We start from the raw sequence: 12,896 nt of genomic DNA on the forward strand, positions 1-12,896 counted from the left end.
GTTTTAAAGTGCAAGTCTGCATGAGAGTGACACATGACCCAATGCATGGGTTTTAGAGATTCGACCCTACTTTCTTCTTCTGTGGACCCTTCCACTGGTTTTTCCTTTGAGCTCTTTTTCCTCAGACATAAAGTAGAGATACTAAAACCTACCCAGGTTGTTGTGAAAATTAACATTAATTAACATATAAGAACTTACTTGGCATTACAATGTGCTCAGTGTTTGTTTCCCTCTGTCCTGCTGGAATGAGGGTGGGGGGAGGTGAAGGGTGCTTTGATTTTCCAGCAAGCTTCTGAGGCCTGAACTCAGTCAGGGAAGGACTCAGCTTTCCTGACTGGAAAAGAGATGACAGAGAATCTTCCCCATATTCATCCACTTGTTGCTTTAAGGTAGATGAGTGATCAACTGTTGCCTATTTTGGGTTCTAAAACGCCAAGTTATTGCCATAGAAACATAATTATAATGAGTAATTAAATGAAAATGTTTTCCAAAATCTTTTATAATTGAAGTTCTAAATTTCTGCCTTTTCAGTCAGTTCATATAAGCATAACCCCAAAACTGTAGCACACATCTTATTCTCTTCCAAATCAAATCTATGAGTTATTTGTGGTAATTTATTTTTAAAAATGAAATAAATTCTCTCTGACCTTATTCTGAATGTGCAACTTCTACCCTTTCCGTTAAGAAATGGCATCTAGCCTGCTGAAACAATCTGGATTTTAACCTTGTTTTGCTTTGGCATCTCAGGAAAGGTCTGTGAGCAGGTCAGTAGCTGTTGACAAGGATCTTTCATCAACTTTAGAATGTATCTGGGCTCGCTTTGCTGGAGAATTCCATAGAAGACTCCTTTACGATTTGCAAGAGACCTGTTGGCTGTCCTCTCACACTCTGCAGCCAGTCCCCCACCAAGCCAAAGTACCTCCTACGCCCAAAATACATTTCAAATCCGTCTGTGCAACCTGACTAGTAGTGACATGGGCTACAACTGTATCCTCTCAAATGCCACCCTGTGTCTACTCTTATCTACCATCCCAATTCATTTTCACAAAGCAACCACAGCGGTCTTTTGAAAACCTAGAATCACATCACTTCTCCCTCTGGAAGAAGTGATAAAGGCTGTCTCTTGAAAAGCTTCCTATGGCTTCTTATTGTAATTACAATGAAAGCCCACGTTTGTTAAGAGGCCATCAAGGGTCCACTTGGGACTGTTCGATCCTGCCCTGACCTACATCTCGGTTTCTTCCTTAGGTAGGTGAGCCCACCACAGTGAGCTTTCTTCCAGCTCCTTAATATTCTAACTTCCTCCTTCTCAAGATCTTTGCATAGGTTGTTCCCTCTGCCTGGAATACCCTTTCCTTTACCCTCCACATGTCCAGTTTCTTCTCATCTTTCATCTCAGCTTAAATGCCAACTCCACAAAGTTGACATTCCCAGCAGATCCCCTTATTTAATATTCTCTGCTACCATCCCATTTACTTCTTTCGTAGTACTTACCCCAATTTGTTATTATAAATGCACTTGTGTTCTGGCTTGTTTAACATCTGACTCATCCATCGGACGTAAGCCACATAATAATAGGAGTAATATCTGTGTTTTGTTCACTATAGTATAACAGGGCATTGTCCTGTGCGTAACCCTGGAAGATGCTCAATAATTGCTTCTAAAGTAGATAAATGATTGAATGAATGAATGAATGAATGAATAAAGAAGGCTAAGTCATCAGTATTTACCAAGAAACCTAAAATATCTCTGAAGCCCCATCAGACAGCCATCACTGGAACATTGCCCAGGGAAACTACACAGTGTCTTTTGGAGGAAAAAGCACCAGCTTGGGGGTAATAAATCAGGGATACTGGTCCAATTTCCCATGGGACTGTCTGCAAATTTTAGGGCCTTTCTGAACCACAGCTTGCTTGTGGTTAAAATGAAGGTTTACAACCAAACTAGGAATGCTTAACCAGGAGAGGGCCATGGTCAACTATGGACATGCATTTCATGTTATTTTATAGTAGTGAGCTTCCATCAAATTTTAAAATATTCTTGACTCCAAAAAGGTTAAGAAACACTGGATTAGATTAATTCTAAAGTCCCATATGCCTCTGACAATCTGTGTTTCTATAAAAGGAAGATCAGTGTACTGGTCAATATTGGATATGGCTCCATGTAACAGAGTTCCCACATAACAGCATCTCAAACAAGATTGAGGTCTATTTTGTCTCTCTTTCCTTTAGGTCTGGAAGTGAGTGTTCCACGATCCGTAAGGATTCCGAGCTACCGGAGACTCCAGTTCTTGTCTTGTTGCTCCACCATCCCTCGGGCATGGCCCTTGTCTGAATGAATATTTGACCACACATGGGTGGATGGATATTCCAGCCAGGAGGACTGAGGTAGGGGAATGTCGCCTATTTTTAAAGACAGAAGTGAAAATGTCATGTAGCATGGGTCCTAACTTCCTATTGGCTGCATTTGGCTGGAAGAGAGTCTAAGAGATACAGATTTCACTCTGGGTGGTCATGTGCTCAGCTAAAAATCAGAGGTTCTACATAAGTCTTAAGTAAAGAGATGTGTCTGATGCCTGCTATCACAAGAGACAGACTATGCAAAGGGCAATTAGGTTTGCAGACTGCCTGGCATAAGTACCCAGAAAATTTACATCTCATAGAATTTCAGGTTGCAGGAGACTTAAGAGTTTTATAATCAAGCCCTTTTTGTCTGCATATTTTCCATTGTGGTTTCTTCCTGAATTTAATTTATTTACACATGGAATGAATATTTACTGGGTACCTACATCTACTGCATTATGCAGGCACTGTGTCAAACTCTACATATAGAGTCCCTGCCCTCAGGGAGTGAATAGTCTACAGTAGAGGCAGACCGCAGACCTTCCCACTGTGGCCTCAGGATCAGTTCTCACAGGAGACAGTGGGAGCAGAAAGAAGAGGCCTCCTCAACCTTCTTGGGAACCTGTGGTTCAAGAAGGGCCTTCTGTAGGAGGGCCTCACACTGAGTTTTGAAGGATGATCGACAGGTGCAGTGCCTGACATGGGGAAAGCAAAGGAGGTACTCACATCACCTCCAAGGGATGACTAGGAAGGAAGGAGGGAGGGAGGAAGGGACAAAGGGGAAAGAGGGGACAGGATGGGAAGACAGGGTTTATTGCACGGAGGAAAAAAATCACTGGAAGATTTCAGATTGTTGATCTGGTAACAATTAAAAACTCATCTTAGGCTTAAAAGTATACACTCTATATAGTATTTTTGTTATTAAAAATGGTGTTAGTGTTCTGTGGAATAGGCAGGCTGTATTTCTCTTTTCCTTCTGTCCATCTCCCCTCCAGATGGTGAGCACCAGAGGGCAGAGTTCCTGTCCGTTTATCTCTGTAGACACCGACTCTAGCAGAGTGTCTGACACAGTAGCAGGTCCAGCAGGTGCTTGGCAAATGAGTGAATGAGCAGATGTTAGGCTGATGAAGAGGCGCAGGCCTTCTACACAGAGGAAACAGCATCCGGAATGATGGGAAGGCTGTAGAGAGCAAAGAGCAGCAAGGGGTTCATCTCTGTTGGAGGCCAGTGTGCATAATGGGTGGAAGGAATGAGGGCAGTTGGGTGAAAAAAATCACTTTTTAAAACTGTTTCCTCAGGCTCCCCACCACTAGCTGCACATTGGTAGTAGCCCAAGCCTTTCTTCTGTGGTACCTGTCACTGTCTGTAACCATACACTGGAGTAGTAGCAGGTTGTGGAGAGTCCAGGCCACTTCCTGGGCACAGATCCTCGCCTTGCCACTTCCTAGCTGTGTGACCTTGGGCAAGACATTTAAACTGTCTATGAGGCAGTTTTCTTACGTGGAAAATGGAAATAAAAATGCCTATCTCATAGGCTTGTTGGAAGGTTTAAGTGAAAAAAATACAGTTAAAGTGATTAAAGTAGTTCCTTGATCATTAGTGCTTAATAAATGTTAGTTATTGTTAATAGGTGATGATGATGATGATAGATGATAGAGAGATAGATAGATAGATTAATAGACAGATAGATTGGGACAGGTATCTGTGTGGTTAGTTGATTATGGTATGTGTAACCCTACTACATTATAAGTAAGGGGCAGGACCACCTCTTACCTTTATGGAGGCAGCCCAGCAAAATGTCCAGGATGAGGGAGGTGCTCAGTAAATACAGATGAAAGGATGAAAGTGACAATGCAGCTGGAGAGGTAGGTGGGAGACAGATCATCTGGAACCTTGGAAACTGTGCTAAGAAGCTTGGATTTTTCCCTCAGGGCTAGTCTAGGCTCCTGAAGGGAAATAAAATGGTCTTATTCTCAACATCACGGAGGCTGGACTGGAGGGGAGCAGGCTGGGAGGTCCCCAGTCACACCGATTGAACGAATAATCCAGGCACTAGCCGATGAGAGGCTGGATTGAGGAAGGGGCAGCACAGAGGAAAAGAAAAAAAACCGTTTTCCCTCTTGGGACTTTATCCAGGTTACTTAACATCTCTCAACCTTAATTTCCTTATGGGGAAAGCAGAGCTCAGAACTCAATTCTGACAGGGTTTCTGTGGGAATATATAAAATATATGAAGAGTGACACACATATTCTCGGTCTGATAGATAATCAACACGTATTACGCCCCTTCTCTGCCCCTCCGGATCAGCAACACACTCTCCCCAGTACCACCTCCCCTCCCCGCAACCAAACACACACACACAGGTGTCAGTGGCCGATATTTAGGGACATATAGCTTACTCTTCTAATCGTACGCTCTTAAAAATGGAAGGACCCGTCAAGGTCAATTAGTCCTACTCAAAGACTTTTAGGAATAGAAAAGATCCTAGATCACAACTACTTCGTACACTTACAGACACAGAGAATCAGAAAAGTAAGATGATTTACCCAGCACACAGCTTGCAGGCTTTAGAGCTGGTCCAATTTATACCTCACTGTTTTTTCTAGGTTCAGTATTCCAAAAGGTAGCCCAGTGTGCCATGGGATATGATTACCAACATCCAGGCATTTTTATTAACCATATTCACAAATAGCGAGCCCAAGGTAAAGCAGAGACTCTGCAGCAGTAGTATCTACGATGTGTTACACACAAATTGTGTGCTGGGCACTTGGCCACTTTCTTTATTTACATTAATTTGTTTCATTCTCATTATTATTCCCAATTTACAGATTAATAAATCAGGTCTCAGAGAAGTAAAATAATTGCTTGTATGTGACATAATTAGAGTCAAATATATTAAAACATTTACAAGCTTCATTAAGTAGTTATTACTGGAAACATTTGTTGTGTGGCAGATACTCTCCTAGGTCCTGGATTGGTCTGACTCCAAACCCAGCTCTGTCTTATTGCAAAGTCCTTGCTCTTCATCACTGCTCACCCACACAAAGCCTAGGTGAAAACAGCATGGATTGAATTCCCAGGCCAATTTCTCTTTATCATTCTGGTTCTTCCATATTCAGATTTTTTTCATTATTTTCAACTATATTTTATTATGATTTATTTTTATTTCCTGTCCTACAGCATGTCAAATTTCAAGTCCATTTCATCCAGTAGACGCTTAATCGAGTCATAACTATGCAAAAGCAATATGCAAGAATAGAGGGTAGGAAAATGTAAAGATTAATGAAACAGGACCCTTGCCCCAAAAGAGGTGACAGTATAATTCTAGATTGTAGGAGGATTAAATAGAGGTACTAGACTGGGAATATAAAGGGAAGAGAAAATGACATTTAACAAAGGCCCGTATTGTGCTGGATGCAGTTTCTTGGGGCTTTCCATACATTATACATATAGCCCTCATAAGAGCGATTTCTGGTGGAGAACGAAAGAGAGTCAGGGGTTCAGAATGAGTAACTAACTTACCTAAGTTTGCATGGCTAGTGCTGGTGAGTAGCAGAGTGACAATCCCCTACAGTTCATCTGACCCCAAAACCTGGACCCTATTCACTACATCACACCATCACCAGAAAGCAACCAGATGGGGACAGAAGAGGGAACCATAATTCTGACTGAGAAGTTCTTCACTTTAACCCTTAATTATTCTTAACCCTTAATTCTTAACTTTCTTAACACTTAACTATTCTTTCACTCCCATGTTTGAAACCTGGACACACAAGGTTGAAATGGGAAGGAAACTTAAAATTCAGCTGGTTCTAGGAAGACAAATAGATATTTATCTCATGGTCAGTGGAAAAGGCAACTCCAACCAACAACTAACGAGTCTTCTAATTTATGAGGTGAGAAGTCCAGAGCCAGAGAAGTAATTGTCTTTGTGTGCAGTGGAAGACGATGACATGAATCCCAGGCATGTTGATTTGCTTCTCATCCCCACCAGTGTGCGCTGCTGGTCTGAGAATAACCTTGATTTAGTTCAGGTGGCTGGAAAGGTGATAGGATAGGAGAGGTTCAAGTATGGAATAAGCCTGGGAGAAAATAGTGGAGATGGAGCTGCACCTCAGAACCAGATGCGGGATTCAGAATGGAGACATATCCAGTGGCTAGAAGGCTGGCTGTAAGAAGAAATTCCCAGTTCTTGGGACAAAGAGGGAGGATCCGAGGCCATGAAAACAGGCAAGTGAGACAAAACCAAGAGAAGAAGTAGGACTCAAAATGAGTGATGAAACCTGGATACATGAAGGAGCTCAGTCCCAGAGCCAAGAGGGAAATGAACATTAAGGGGACACCATGCTGGCTATTTTGGGACACATTACCTCGTTTAATCCTCACAACTGCATTATGGGGTGGGTAGTCTAACCCCTTATTTATAATGAGGACTGGGGCTCAGAGAGGTAAATTACTTGTCACATAGCTAGAACTTAAGGGCTGGAGGGATTTTTTGTTGTTGTCACAAGTGGGGATTTCTACTGGCATCTAGTAGACAGAAGCTGGGGATGCTGCTAAACGTCGTACAACACACAGGACAGGCCCCCGCAAACAGAATTATCCAGTCCCAAAGGCAAACCATGGTCAAGTGGTTGAGAAGCTTTATTCTGCATTGCCAACCTCGGAAGTGACAGAGAATACAAAGCAAGTTCTTTGTATTTGAAATTATACATCATTCACCCTTCACACATTTATCGAGTGCCTACTAAGTTCCAGGAACGGTTTTATTTCTTCTCCCCAGCTTTATTATGGTATCACTGACAAATAAAAATTGTACATATTTAAAATATACTATGTGGTTTTGATGTAGGTATACATTGTGAAATAATTACCACATCAAGTCCATTAACATATCCATCACCTCACATAAGTACCATTTTGTGTGTTTGTGGTAAGAACACTTAAGATCTGCTCTCAAATTTCAAGTATATGATACAGTATTATTAACTGTAGTCACATGTTGAATGTTAGATCTCCAGAACTTATTCATCCTGCATAACTGAAACTTTGTACCCTTTGGCCAACATCTCCCATTTCGCTCACCTGCCCCCGGCCCCTGAAAGTCACCATTTTACTCTCTGCTTTTGTGAGTTCTACTTTTGGAGATGACACATGTAAGAGAGGTCACGAAGGACTTGTCTTTCTGGGTCTGGCTTATTTCACTTAGCATAATGTTATCTGGTTTCATCCCTGTTGTTGCAAATGACAGGATTTCCTTCTTGTTTTAAGGTTGAATATTTTATTATATTTTATGTGTGTATGAACATATATAGCTATTTTCTTTTTTTATATAAATTTATTTATTTATGGCCGCGTTGGGTCTTCGTTGCTGCACGCGGGCTTTCTCTGGTTGCGGCGAGTGGGGGCTACTCTTCATTGCGGTGTATGGGCTCCTCATTGCGGTGGCTTCTCTTGTTGTGGAGCACGGGCTCTAGGCGCACGGGCTTCAGTAGTTGTGGCTCCCGGGCTCTAGGCACGCAGACTTCAGTAGTTGTGGCTCGCGGGCTTAGTTGCTCCGCAGCATGTGGGATCTTCCTGGACCAGGACTCGAACCTGTGTCCCCTGCACTGGCAGGCGGATTCTGAACCACTGCGCCACCAGGGAAGTCCCTACAGCTATTTTCAAAAAGACAAAAGATAAGTCTTGGGGAGGATGTGGAGAAGAGGGAACCCTTGTGCACTGTTGGTGGGAATGTAAATTGGTACAGTTATTATCCAAAGGAAATGAAATCCAGGCACTGTTTCAGACTGTAGGTACAGAATTGAATAAAGCAGTTAAAATCCTACCATGTTGAAACTTACATTCTAATGAAATACAGTCAACACATCAGCCAGCAAGTAGACAGTATGGAAAGCCATAGGCCCGAAGGAGTTTATCTAATGGGAGAGTGTACATGGAGGAGAGGGACAAGGACAGAGTCCTAGGCCCTTGACTTTAAAGATTAGAAAAAGGAACAGGAGAGTGTGGGTTTCCTAGAAATCCAGTGAAAATGTTTCAAAAAGGAGGAAGTCATGTTTGAGATTCTGGCCTCACCTCCCCCTCCAGTGAGAAGGGTCACTAGGCTTCCAAGAATCTCAGTTTAGTATTGTTCAGAGGCTCAGTGTCCCCCCTCCCCCGCCAAAATGGGGCCTCTGAACGTTATCATAAGAATAAAATCAGTGAATGAATATGGAGTCTCTTTGTAGTTGCCTTATGGATGAAACCGATCGTCATCATGCCCTCCAGAAAACCTGTGTGTCCAGATTTGGTTTCATATTTTTTGTTTTTTGAAACCATAACAAAGCAAGACTATGGATGGGAACAGAAGGGAGATCTTTTCTGATACAGCACATCTCATAAAGTGCATCAGAAACAACCTGGTAAAAGACTGTGTCGGGGGGGGGGGGCGCGTGGATTTTATTCAAGTTTACTAAGGATGCTTTGGCCAAATATTTTTTTTGCAATTTATTTTTAACAAATTTACTGAGTGACTTGTTTCCCTGTCATTGGAGAAGAGTCAGTACCGTCTGTAACAGTGCTGCGTTGTCACACAGGAGGTTCTTGTGGGTGTTTTTACAAAGGATATTTGGGGCTTTTGCAACAGGGAAAATAGAGAAATGAATGCTGGGTAGGCTGCCAAAAATATCCATTGAGGTAATGACTCATCTTTTAAATCTAGAAGGGAGGAACCTTAAACAGCAATCCTCTGCTCTTAAAAATAGCAAATGTCTATGTCGCACTTAACACGTGCCAGGCACTGTACCAAGCACTTTACATATATTGATGCATTTAATCTTTACAACAAACTTATGAGGTACTGTGGAGCTCCCCATTTTACAGATGAGAAAATGGAGGTTGAGCAACTTCTAGAGGTCACCTTGCTACTAAGAAGCACAGCTGGTGTGAACACGGAGACTGTATTTGTAACCACTATTCTGGGTCCCTTCTCATTGTAGAGATGAGCTAACAGCTACAGAGAGGGGAACAGGCTTAGCCAAGCTGGATCACTGGTTAGTGATGGAGCAAAGGCAAGCTTTCAGTATCTCTGTCTCAGCTGTCAAAACGATCAAATGAGCAACTTTTTAAAATAAAGATTTTAGGCATTTTTAGGAAATAATATAGAGACATCTGTGCATAATGGGAAAGGGGAGGAATGGACCGAGGGTCAGACGCTACCTCACAGCTGCTGGAAGCTGCAAAATCCTCCACCCCAACAAGGCTCAGTTGATGTTCCTCTGCCTTTCCCATCCCTTACCCCTGGGCTGCCAGCTTCTGCCGGTTAAACCGCGTGAACTGGCTGTCTCCTGGAGACATGGCTTTGCTGGTTTCCAAAGGCTAAACTCCCATGAGAAACAAAAGTCTCTGCCCCTAACCATTCTGTGCGTTAAGATTCCCTGAGTACAGCTTCTCAAGCAATCCTGGGGAAATCATCCCCTGAAGCAGACAGCCAGATAAGTGTGTTTCCCTCTGGAATCCACACAGGCTACAAAAGAATTAACGAGGAGAATTAAGGGTTGTCAGAGCTTGGGGAAGTCAAGCTATTTTCTACCCAGGAGCAATCTGTTAAGATCATAGAAATCTGGACAAATTACTGGGAAGCACATCACAGGGAACAATTTTGGGCCAGTGAGCAATACAGAATGATTGTCTGGCTAAAGCTTGTTCATTCCTATTACCTCCAATCCTATTTTTGGCAGGTCTCTATAGAAGCATCTAGTCAATAACATCTCTCAACAGGGTCCTACATTGGGTCTGCCTGGGGAGTTAATACTCTTTTCTTTCTCTGATTCCCCACTTCTCCCACTCTACCCAGAAAAACACTGAAATGAACTCTGCCATGAGCAAGGCATTTCATTTCTGACTGACTCTGGTTCATAATCAACAAAGAAGGATATGAATATCTATGCTAAGGTTAATGGGAAAATATAGACAAGAGTGGAATCGCTTCTGTCTTTGACCTTTAAGCATGTTTTTCTGATTGATCTCGGAACCTACATTTTTCACTCAGCAAAGAGAGGAATTTTTAAAAAATACATTTGTTGTGTTTACCAGCTGAGCAAAGAACAGCAGTGAACTCCCTGCCTAATTAAAAAAAAGTTTATTGTTGGACATTTACCAAAAAATACATGTGGATGGATGGATGGGTAGATGACTGGTGGGTGGGTGTAGTGATGTACAATGTGTTGACCTTGAGGTTTACAGAAGCATTGAAGGCTTATATTGAAGCAGAGAAAAATTATTAGAAGATTACTAGAGGCATTTTTTACTATGTGCCAGGTACTGTGTGGACAGCTCTGGTTTGGGATTAACATAAACATACTACTGTATATATAAATAGATTACCAACAAGGACCTACTGTACAGCACAGGGAATTATACTCGATATTTTACAGTAACGTATAAGGGAGAAGAATCTGAAAAAGAATATATATATGTGTGTACGTATATGTATTTTATATGTGTATGTATAACTAGATCACTGTGCTGTACGCCTGAAACTAATACAACATTGTAAATTAAATATACTTCAATTAAAAAATAATAAAAACAAAAAGAAAAAATGCACAAGTGGGTCTAGACTGCTCTGCATTGCCTAATTTCCCACACCCACTACACTCCCCATCTCCCCCAGCCCAATAAATGACAAGTGTCATGGTGGACACTGCCTTACCTTGGATACGTGCCTTGTCTAACATTCATTCATTCATTCGGCAGATATTTATTGAGCATATACAATGTGCCGGACCACTGGGAATAGACCAGTGAACAAGAAGATTAAAAATCCCTTTCCTTTTGACACTTATATTCTAATGGAGGGAGACAGACAATGAGCAAATAACCGTAACAGTTATAAAGTGAAATGAAGCAGGGTAACTAGAGCGGAGGCGGTGGGGGGGGGGGGGGTCATACCTGTTTATTCGGTAAATTGCTATGATGCCTGACTACACAGGAGATGCAAAAGGAAGCAGGAACTGCACTGGATTTCAAGGAGACCGAGAGCCATGTCAGTTCAAGTAAGGGCACGTGGAAAGGAGCGATCACTTCTTCTGAGGGCAAGGAAATGGCATAAGAAGTTAAGAAGGTCTTTGAGACCAGGGGATACTTAAGCTGAGTCTTGAGTTTGTTCTCTGAGCAGACAGAGAAGGAGGCTGTATTCTAGGTTGAGAGATATTCAGAGCTGTAGCCTCACAACTCAAAGTGTGTTCTACAGACCAGTGGCGCCAGCATCACCTAGGAGCTTATTAGAAGTTAAGAATCTCAGGCTGCCCCATCAACAAGATGCCCAGGTGCTTCTCATGCAAATTAAAGTTTGAGAAGCACTTTTCCCAACCGGTGGCTTTCAAACTTTGTAGCACGTTACAATCACCCAGGGAACTTCTAAAAATCCCGATGCCCAGGCCACACCTTCTATCAATTTTACCAGAATCTCTGAGAGTGGCATCAGATATCATTACTTTTAAAACTCCCGGGGTGAAAACCCTGCCTTAAATTTCTTCTCACCCCTGACCTGTGTGCCTTATCCTCTATAAAAATCCCACTGTCATCCTAAGAGTCTCATTTGTGAAACAAGAAATCTTAAAACCCTAACTTTGCTGATATGGCTGCCTGGGTCACACCCCTCCCCCCACCACCCCCAGAGAGCTTAATCAGAGAAGAGAGAACTTACACCTGGTAAGTGGGGAAGGATGCGCCGTGGATTTCCCTGCGTGGTGACAAGTTGGCAGCTCCGGCTCCCCCAGATGGTTGGGCTGTAGCAGACACCGTGCGGCATCTCTGACACATACGTGCTGCGTTTAGCATTCTTTCCTGAGCCAGAGCAGACGGATTTGGGGAGAGAGGACAGCGGGTCTTCAGAGAGAAGGAGAGCACGCCGTCCCAAGTCCTCACCGACAACAGGCTCTGTTCTTGAGGAGCAGCCAAAACACTTATTTCTCACCAAAACTGAGTCATACTGAAAAAAGCAAGAAGTTGAGCCAAGATGCAAACTTTTCTCAAGAACTTTCTTCCCAGAACTTCATCTTCTGCCATTTGCCTCTGTGTAGCCTTTGCACCATTCCTCCCTTCACTTCAATCCCCCAACACTAAATTTATAGGAAGGACCACAGTCGGAGGCAAGAGGGAAAGGAAGACTCCCTGGACAGGAGTGCCTGAGCCTTGACCGGAAGTAATCGCTGTTATGCCTTGAAAAGTGACGTAAGTCTCTGAATTTACGTTGGAACATTGTAAACGTTCCCTTGGAACATTGCAAAAATGACTTTTCTCATCAATTAACCCTCTGCTTATACTCTTGTCCCCATCCCCCGCTGTTTCAAGTTTGGGGACCAGAGATCCACTGGCTGTCCCAAGGCTGCTATAATAGATATGATCAAGGGAAAAGTCAAACGCCAGGAATTCCAGATTCTTCATGGGGTTGGTCATGAGTCAACGTGTCTCTAACTCCATCCCCCGGTAGAGAAGTCAGAGGTTACAAGAATTGGGCTGCAAGAGAAAAAGGGTAGGGACCCCATTCTTTACCTAAGACTTGGCCTTAA

General features: G+C 42.7%; 1 long non-coding RNA gene across 3 annotated transcripts in view; it reads left to right on the plus strand.

Moving 5' to 3' along the window:
• LOC117199640 (uncharacterized) overlaps positions 1–12,896 on the plus strand; it is a 126,005-nt gene that overhangs the window by 25,056 nt on the left and 88,053 nt on the right. For all 3 annotated transcript variants that reach the window (XR_007472978.1, XR_007472979.1, XR_007472977.1), the window contains exon 2: positions 2,232–2,387. This is a non-coding gene — a long non-coding RNA (uncharacterized LOC117199640). The remainder of the gene's footprint in view (positions 1–2,231; positions 2,388–12,896) is intronic.

This window comes from Orcinus orca, chromosome 17 (genome assembly GCF_937001465.1).
Source record: "Orcinus orca chromosome 17, mOrcOrc1.1, whole genome shotgun sequence".
NCBI classification, from domain to species: Eukaryota; Metazoa; Chordata; class Mammalia; order Artiodactyla; family Delphinidae; genus Orcinus; species Orcinus orca.